Source organism: Camellia sinensis, chromosome 13, assembly GCF_055761805.1.
Source record: "Camellia sinensis isolate YWXY chromosome 13, ASM5576180v1, whole genome shotgun sequence".
Classification (NCBI taxonomy): Eukaryota; Viridiplantae; Streptophyta; class Magnoliopsida; order Ericales; family Theaceae; genus Camellia; species Camellia sinensis.
In genome coordinates this window covers 32216814-32225563 of record NC_138973.1, presented here as the reverse complement: position 1 = coordinate 32225563, position 8750 = coordinate 32216814, and positions in this window count along the sequence as shown.

The window sequence follows — 8750 nt, the reverse complement described above, 5'->3', positions numbered from 1 at the left end:
ACAAGGGCTGGCTTGACAAAACTGGAGTTACCCTGACGCTCCTAGCTCCGATCTGGTGCCTGTACACCTACATATATATATGAGCAGTGAGCTAAAGCCCAGTGAATAACATAATGCGTAAAGGGGTTTAGAATGAATGTCCTTACAGTAATGAAAACAGTTCAATTCAATCAGTATTTCAGTTGTTCAGTACAGTAAACAGTCATATGTGGTACATCCATTAGCATAACAGTAACAGTAGGTCTTGAAAGACCGAACAGTAATGATGGCCATCAGTCAGTAAACAGTAGTGGTTCCACGAGGGAACCGACAGAAAATTCTGTCGCAGTAACAGTAACAGTAAACAGTAAGTACTAAGGATGCCACAGTACAGTTCAGAAATAAAGGACATACATTCATTCAGTAGATAATACCAGTTCAGTAGACAGTTCAGTTCAGTATTCAAAAGATATCAGTTGAACATATCTTTACACAATTGTTACTCACAGAGTTTTGGGCTACAGTATGCTAGAGCGTGTCTCCCCAGTTGCCAACCCTACACAGTTCACAGGTTGAACACACACTAAGCTATACAGTTGGGAAATATTATAACTTAATCCCTAATTCCTCGGTGTGTTCTACATCTATATCCTCAACAAGATGCCTTAAATTAGGCCTAAGAATGCCCAGAATGGGATGAGGATGCACAGATGTACATTTAAAAGCATGTTCAGGATTTTCAGAAAAACAGAGTCCCGCTCGAGCTCAGGTTTCCCCGCTCGAGCGTACAGGCAAACAAAGGTACACGCTCGAGCGCAAACTTTCCCGCTCGAGCGTACTGTAAAAGTACTGGATGGGTGAAATCTCCGCTCGACGCCCGCTCGAGCTTGAGACATGACTCCGCTCGAGCGCCCAATACTCCGCTCGAGCGGACTGCAAAACAGTGCAGAGAGATGCTGGTTGCTCGGATTCCACGCTCGAGCGTAAATTTCCCCGCTCGAGCGGAAGTGCGAAATCTGGAAAACCCAGATTGCACCTCCAAGCTCAAACTCAAGTTTAAATGCATCAAAACCGATCCTCTTGGGCTCATTTTCTGGAAAACTCTTATAAACACATGGAGTAACATGATTCAAAGCTCAATTCGAGAAATCAAAGCCCAAGGGTGTTTAATTCAAACCCAATTTCAAACCAATTTCAAATCATTTTCCAAGAACATTCTTCAAACATGACATGCATGATCTTAAATCATTTTCAAAGCTTTAATGCTGTTTCAAGAGAGCTTAAGCCTTCAAAAACAAGATGAACTCATGGAGTATGACCAAAAGATGGACATGCATGTGAGGTATGATGAACCACAACCTCAAAACTTCAATATATGTACATGCATGCAACACTTAAGCTTCAATTCACCATTAATGACCCAAATCATGACTTAGCTCTACAATCTAACATGGACCATGCAACAATCAACTCAAAACATGGACAAGAAGACAATGGAGCTACCTTTAGTCTTGTAGTTCAAGAAGGGAGCTCAAATATGCAAATACACTTCAATTCCAAGCAAGATCAAGCAAATCTCTCAAGAACAACTCAACTCTCTCTCACTCTCTAGCTTGGGTCGGTTGAGGCAAGAAGAGGAGAAGAAATGTTTGGTTTGATCACATACGTGGAGTGTAAAAGGCTCAAGTGTGTGTATATGAGATAGTGGCAAAATGGTAAATATGGCAAACTCTTTAATTGGCTTATTTTAATCTAATTTAATCATACCTAATCAATTTTCATATGAATATACCATAAAATCACCTAAATTACGAGGGTCACAGAACACTAATCGGTTTCGGATTCGGCCGTCGGTAAGGCCTTCAATTAGCAGTTTAAACATATAAACATGAACAGATAATCAGACAATTAAACAGATAGAATGCAATTAACTAACATATACTCAGTCAATTCAGTTTCAATTTCAGTCAGTTATCAGTTCCATTTCGCAGTAATCAATGATTAACGGTAATCATTCAGTCATTAATCAGTAAACAGTATGAGGGTTGTTACAGTCTCCCCACCTTATAAAGAGTTTAGTCCTCTAAACTCGAGTTACCTTCATTCTGGAAGAAAACAGGATTCAGTGGAAACAGTTCAGGATATCGTTTGGCCATGTCATCTTCCCTTTCCCAAGTGGCATACACACCACCATGGTTCTGCCAGTCAACTTTCACTAGCGGGATCTCTTTGTTCCTCAGTTTCTTGATCCGTCTGTTAACAATCTGTATAGGCCATTCCTCGTAAGTGTAGTCATCACTCAACACTACACGAGTAGGCTCTATTACATGAAAAGGATCCCGAAGGTAGTCTCTCAACATAGAGATGTGGAAGACGTTATGCATATGCTCCATTTCAGGAGGGAGCGCAACTTGATACGCCACCGGATTGATTTTCTCAATAATCTCGTATGGTCCGACGTATCTCGGTGCTAGCTTGCCTTTGACTCCAAAACGAGTCTGGCCTTTCATTGGTGTCACTTTCACAAAAACGTGATCACCCACTTCATACTCTCTGTCCCGTCTTCTGACATCTGCATAACTTTTCTGTCTACTCTGTGCAGTTTTCAGTCTTTGCTGTATTAGTTTTACTTTTTCAGTTGTTTCATACACAATCTCGGGCCCAAGCAACGGCCCATCTCCAACTTCTGCCCAGCAAATCGGAGATCTACATTTTCTGCCATACAATGCCTCGAAAGGCGCCATACCAATACTCGAATGGTAGCTATTATTGTAGGCGAATTCAACTAATGGCAGATGACTTTCCCAGTCTCCCTGAAAATCAAGGACACACATTCTCAGTAGATCCTCCAGAGTTTGGATGGTCCTTTCAGATTGGCCATCTGTCTGAGGATGATAGGCACTACTCAGCCTCAATTCAGTACCCAATGCAGTCTGTAGGCTTTGCCAAAACCTCGATGTAAACTTCGAATCCCTGTCAGAAACAATAGACACAGGCACTCCATGCAGTCTAACAATTTCATCAATATAGATGACAGCCAATTTATCCGCATTATAGATTGTCTTGACAGGTAAGAAGTGAGCAGATTTGGTTAGTCTATCAACAATAACCCAAATGGAATCCATACCTTTTTCTGGAGCGAGGTAATCCAACGATAAAATCCATCGTGATATGCTCCCATTTCCACTCTGGTATGGGTAGGGGTTGCAATAGTCCGGCAGGTCGTTGATGTTCAGCTTTGACCTGTTGGCAATGAAGACATTTGGATACAAAATCAGCAATTTCTTTCTTCATTCCCGGCCACCAGAAATTCTGCTTCAGATCTTGGTACATTTTCGTATTCCCCGGGTGGATAGACAATTCGAATTGTGGCCTTCTTGCAGAACTCTTCTTTTCAGTTCAGTATCATTTGGTACACACAGTCTTTCTTGAAATTTCAGTACATTGTTCTCAAATTTGAATCCCGGTCTCGGTTTAGATTCTCTTCTTTCGATGATCTTCTTCAAGAAGTCATCCAGTTGCTGTTTCTCTTTAATCTCTTCAATCAGTGCCGGTTGAGCAGAAATAGCAGCTAAGGTTCCACCTTGTTCTCGTAAAACAATTTCAGATTTTTCAAGGTCACAAAGCAACTCTTTCTGTCCTGTAAGCAAACAGGCTAAGTTTCCAATCGATTTCCGGCTCAATGCATCGGCAACGGTATTGGCTTTTCCCGGATGGTACAATATCTGTAGGTCATAGTCTTTAATCAGTTCCAGCCATCTCCGCTGTCTCATATTCAGTTCTTTCTGTGTGAAGAAATACTTTAAACTCTTGTGGTCGGTGTATACTTCACATGTCACCCCGTACAGATAGTGACGCCAAATTTTCAGTGCAAACACCACTGCAGCAAGTTCCAGGTCATGGGTCGGGTAGTTCTTTTCATGTGGTCTCAGTTGTCGGGAAGCATAAGCAATAACTCTCCCATTCTGCATTAAAACACACCCCAGACCCTTATGAGAAGCATCACTAAATACAGTATAACCATCCGTACCTGAAGGTAAGGTAAGAATTGGTGCAGTCACTAATCGAGTTTTCAACTCCTGGAAGGCAGATTCCCTTTGGTCAGTCCAGTCAAATGATGTCCCCTTCTGAGTTAACTGAGTCAATGGTAGAGCAATTTTGGAGAAATCTTTGACAAATCTTCTGTAATATCCAGCCAATCCCAAAAAGCTTCGGACTTCAGTCACATTTGTTGGTCTAGGCCAGTTCACTACAGCTTCAATTTTCTGCGGATCAACAGAAATTCCATTTTTGCTAACAACATGCCCCAGAAACATAACATGGTCAAGCCAAAATTCACATTTAGACAGTTTAGCATACAGTTTCTGTTCTCTTAAGGTTTGTAGGGCAAGTCTCAGATGATGTTCATGCTGTTCTATACTTTTGGAGTAAATCAATATGTCATCGATAAATACAACAATAAAGTCATCAAGGTATGGTTTAAAAATTCTGTTCATAAGGTCCATAAAGGCAGCAGGGGCATTCGTGACTCCAAAAGGCATAACCAAAAATTCATAATGTCCATACCTCGTTCTAAAAGCAGTTTTATCGATGTCTTCCGGTTTAACCTTCAGTTGATGATACCCCGATCTGAGATCAATCTTAGAAAACACTTGTGCACCCTGTAACTGATCAAATAAATCATCAATGCGTGGCAAAGGGTATTTGTTCTTTACAGTTACCTTATTCAGTTCACGGTAGTCAATGCACAGTCTCAGTGAGCCATCTTTCTTCTTGACAAACAAAACAGGAGCACCCCATGGCGAAGTGCTAGGTCTGATGAACTTTTTATCTAACAGTTCTTGCAATTGCACTTTCAGTTCCTTCAGTTCAGTTGGAGCCATTCTGTAAGGAGCTTTAGAAACTGGTTGTGTTCCGGGAATCATATCAACGGTAAATTCAATCTCCCTATCAGTCAAATCTCCTGGAAGATTATCTGGAAAAACATCTGGAAATTCCCTGACTATAGGAATACAATTCACATCAGTTTTAACACTATCATCAGTAGACACAGTCAGTACAGAACACAGATATCCTTTACACCCCTTTCTAATTAATTTAACAGCTTTCACTGACGAAATCAAATACGGAGGAGGTACTACTCCACTCCCATTAAACACAAATTCAGGCAAACCAGGTGGACGGAAAACAACTTGCTTGGTCACACAGTCAATAGTGGCATGATATTTTTGTAACCAATCCATCCCCAATATTACGTCAAAATGATCAATGTTCAATGGCAGTAAATCAATAAACAGATGCATATCCCCAACAATGATTTCACATGCAGGGTACATATAAGCACATGTCATGGATCCCCCTACGGGTGATGATACGGCTAGCAGATAGTTCATAGGTTCTAAGGGTCTATTCAATTTCCGTGAGAAAGCATGCGATACATAAGAATGCGTAGACCCCGAATCAATCAGTACATATGCATTTTGAGTACAGATAGAGAGAATACCTGACACAACGGTCTCGGTATTCTGCACATCTCCCGGTACTAGTGCGAACACTCGGCCTTGCCTCATAGGCTCTTTCCCGGCAGCTTTAGGGTTAGGCTTTGGTGGAGCATTTGATGCTGCGCCGCTGGCTGCAGCTTTGCTATTGCCTTGAGGAGTAGAGGGGCAGTCTTTAACCATGTGGCCCACCTTGCCACACCTGTAACAGGCTCCAGATAATTTGTGACAAATCCCTTTATGCTTGTTACCACATACAGAGCAGGGTGGAATGAACCCACTCCCCTGGCTGGGGCTAGTCATTGATCCCGTGTTCTGTTTCTTATTGGCTGGGTTGTGCTTGCCTTTCTTGAATTTGAAACCCTGCCTTTTTCCATGCCATTCAGTTGTTGGTGTTTCAGATTGTTTCACTGCTGCAATGTTCGACTCGGCCATCAATGCCCGGTCGAGAACACCCACAAAAGTTGGTAGTTTCAAAACGTTTATTCGATCAAGAATTGCAACATTAAGGCCACCCTCAAATTTCCTGGCCTTCTTATACTCAGTATCCACCATGTGCGGTGCATAACGGGCAAGTTCAGTAAATTTTGTTTCATATTCGGCAACCGACGTGGTGCCCTGTTTCAGTTGTTCAAACTCAGTTACTTTCCTATCCCTGACACACTGAGGGAAATACTTTTCAAAGAAGGACTCCTTGAACTGAGCCCAAGTCATAACAGTATTTGTATCACGGATCAACATCCACCACCTTCTAGCCTCTTCTTGTAGGGTGAAGGTAGCTAACAATACTTTGTTTGCTTCTGAGCACGGAAATACTTCAAATAATTTTTCTGTTTCCAGAACCCAAGCTTCAGCTTTTAACGGTTCAAGGCCTCCCTGAAAGGATGGCGGTTTCATTTTGCTGAACTTCTGGGTAAGAGCAATTATATCCCCATCATTCACATTCACATTAGGTTCCGGCTGTACCGGAGGAGGAGGAGGTGGGGGCGGTTGGTTCTGTTGTTGTTCTAGTCTAGCAGTTATCAGTTCTATCATTCTTTCCATTCTTTCCATTCTTGCCTCGCTAGACGAGGATTCAGGTTCATTTGCATTGTCCATTTCACTATAAGTAGTTATAACAGTTATAACAATTGTAACATAAACAGTTGCATATTTAAACAGTTATCACATTAACATGTATTCAGTCATAACATAGCCACACGCTTTTCAAGTTCATGAAATGCCCTAATCACTTTTCTAGGACACCCTATAGCTCATTTGGACACGTGTGTGCGGTATAACTCGTGGTAAGTATCGCTCTGATACCACTCTGTCACGACCCAAACCCGGCCCTATGGGTTTAGCACCGTAACCGGCCAGTAATCCGAGATTACCGAAGGCCTGCAGAACAGTAATACAGTAAAACAGAGTACAGGGCCTGGCGGAAGCCAATACAGTAAATAAATAGTGTCCATTGAGCTGTGACAGTCTGTATGCAAAAAGGCTTTTCATACATTCTCACATAAACAGTACAGAACAGTAAGTACAATATTTACATCCATTCAAACTAGGGACTCAACCCTACAGAACAGTACAGAAAACATTCCGTCTGTACAAAACAGTACGGTCTATACAAAATTTACAGTCACACAGTACAGGGACCTAATCCCTGTATAACAGTACAGTAAACAGTCAGTCTATACAGAACAGTTAGACAGTACAGAAGACAGGCGGGGGAAAACAAACAAAACACCCCCAAGCCAAAGCATGGCAACTCGGAACCTCGCAGTGAGGCACAAGGGCTGGCTTGACAAAACTGGAGTTACCCTGACGCTCCTAGCTCCGATCTGGTGCCTGTACACCTACATATATATATGAGCAGTGAGCTAAAGCCCAGTGAATAACATAATGCGTAAAGGGGTTTAGAATGAATGTCCTTACAGTAATGAAAACAGTTCAATTCAATCAGTATTTCAGTTGTTCAGTACAGTAAACAGTCATATGTGGTACATCCATTAGCATAACAGTAACAGTAGGTCTTGAAAGACCGAACAGTAATGATGGCCATCAGTCAGTAAACAGTAGTGGTTCCACGAGGGAACCGACAGAAAATTCTGTCGCAGTAACAGTAACAGTAAACAGTAAGTACTAAGGATGCCACAGTACAGTTCAGAAATAAAGGACATACATTCATTCAGTAGATAATACCAGTTCAGTAGACAGTTCAGTTCAGTATTCAAAAGATATCAGTTGAACATATCTTTACACAATTGTTACTCACAGAGTTTTGGGCTACAGTATGCTAGAGCGTGTCTCCCCAGTTGCCAACCCTACACAGTTCACAGGTTGAACACACACTAAGCTATACAGTTGGGAAATATTATAACTTAATCCCTAATTCCTCGGTGTGTTCTACATCTATATCCTCAACAAGATGCCTTAAATTAGGCCTAAGAATGCCCAGAATGGGATGAGGATGCACAGATGTACATTTAAAAGCATGTTCAGGATTTTCAGAAAAACAGAGTCCCGCTCGAGCTCAGGTTTCCCCGCTCGAGCGTACAGGCAAACAAAGGTACACGCTCGAGCGCAAACTTTCCCGCTCGAGCGTACTGTAAAAGTACTGGATGGGTGAAATCTCCGCTCGACGCCCGCTCGAGCTTGAGACATGACTCCGCTCGAGCGCCCAATACTCCGCTCGAGCGGACTGCAAAACAGTGCAGAGAGATGCTGGTTGCTCGGATTCCACGCTCGAGCGTAAATTTCCCCGCTCGAGCGGAAGTGCGAAATCTGGAAAACCCAGATTGCACCTCCAAGCTCAAACTCAAGTTTAAATGCATCAAAACCGATCCTCTTGGGCTCATTTTCTGGAAAACTCTTATAAACACATGGAGTAACATGATTCAAAGCTCAATTCGAGAAATCAAAGCCCAAGGGTGTTTAATTCAAACCCAATTTCAAACCAATTTCAAATCATTTTCCAAGAACATTCTTCAAACATGACATGCATGATCTTAAATCATTTTCAAAGCTTTAATGCTGTTTCAAGAGAGCTTAAGCCTTCAAAAACAAGATGAACTCATGGAGTATGACCAAAAGATGGACATGCATGTGAGGTATGATGAACCACAACCTCAAAACTTCAATATATGTACATGCATGCAACACTTAAGCTTCAATTCACCATTAATGACCCAAATCATGACTTAGCTCTACAATCTAACATGGACCATGCAACAATCAACTCAAAACATGGACAAGAAGACAATGGAGCTACCTTTAGTCTTGTAGTTC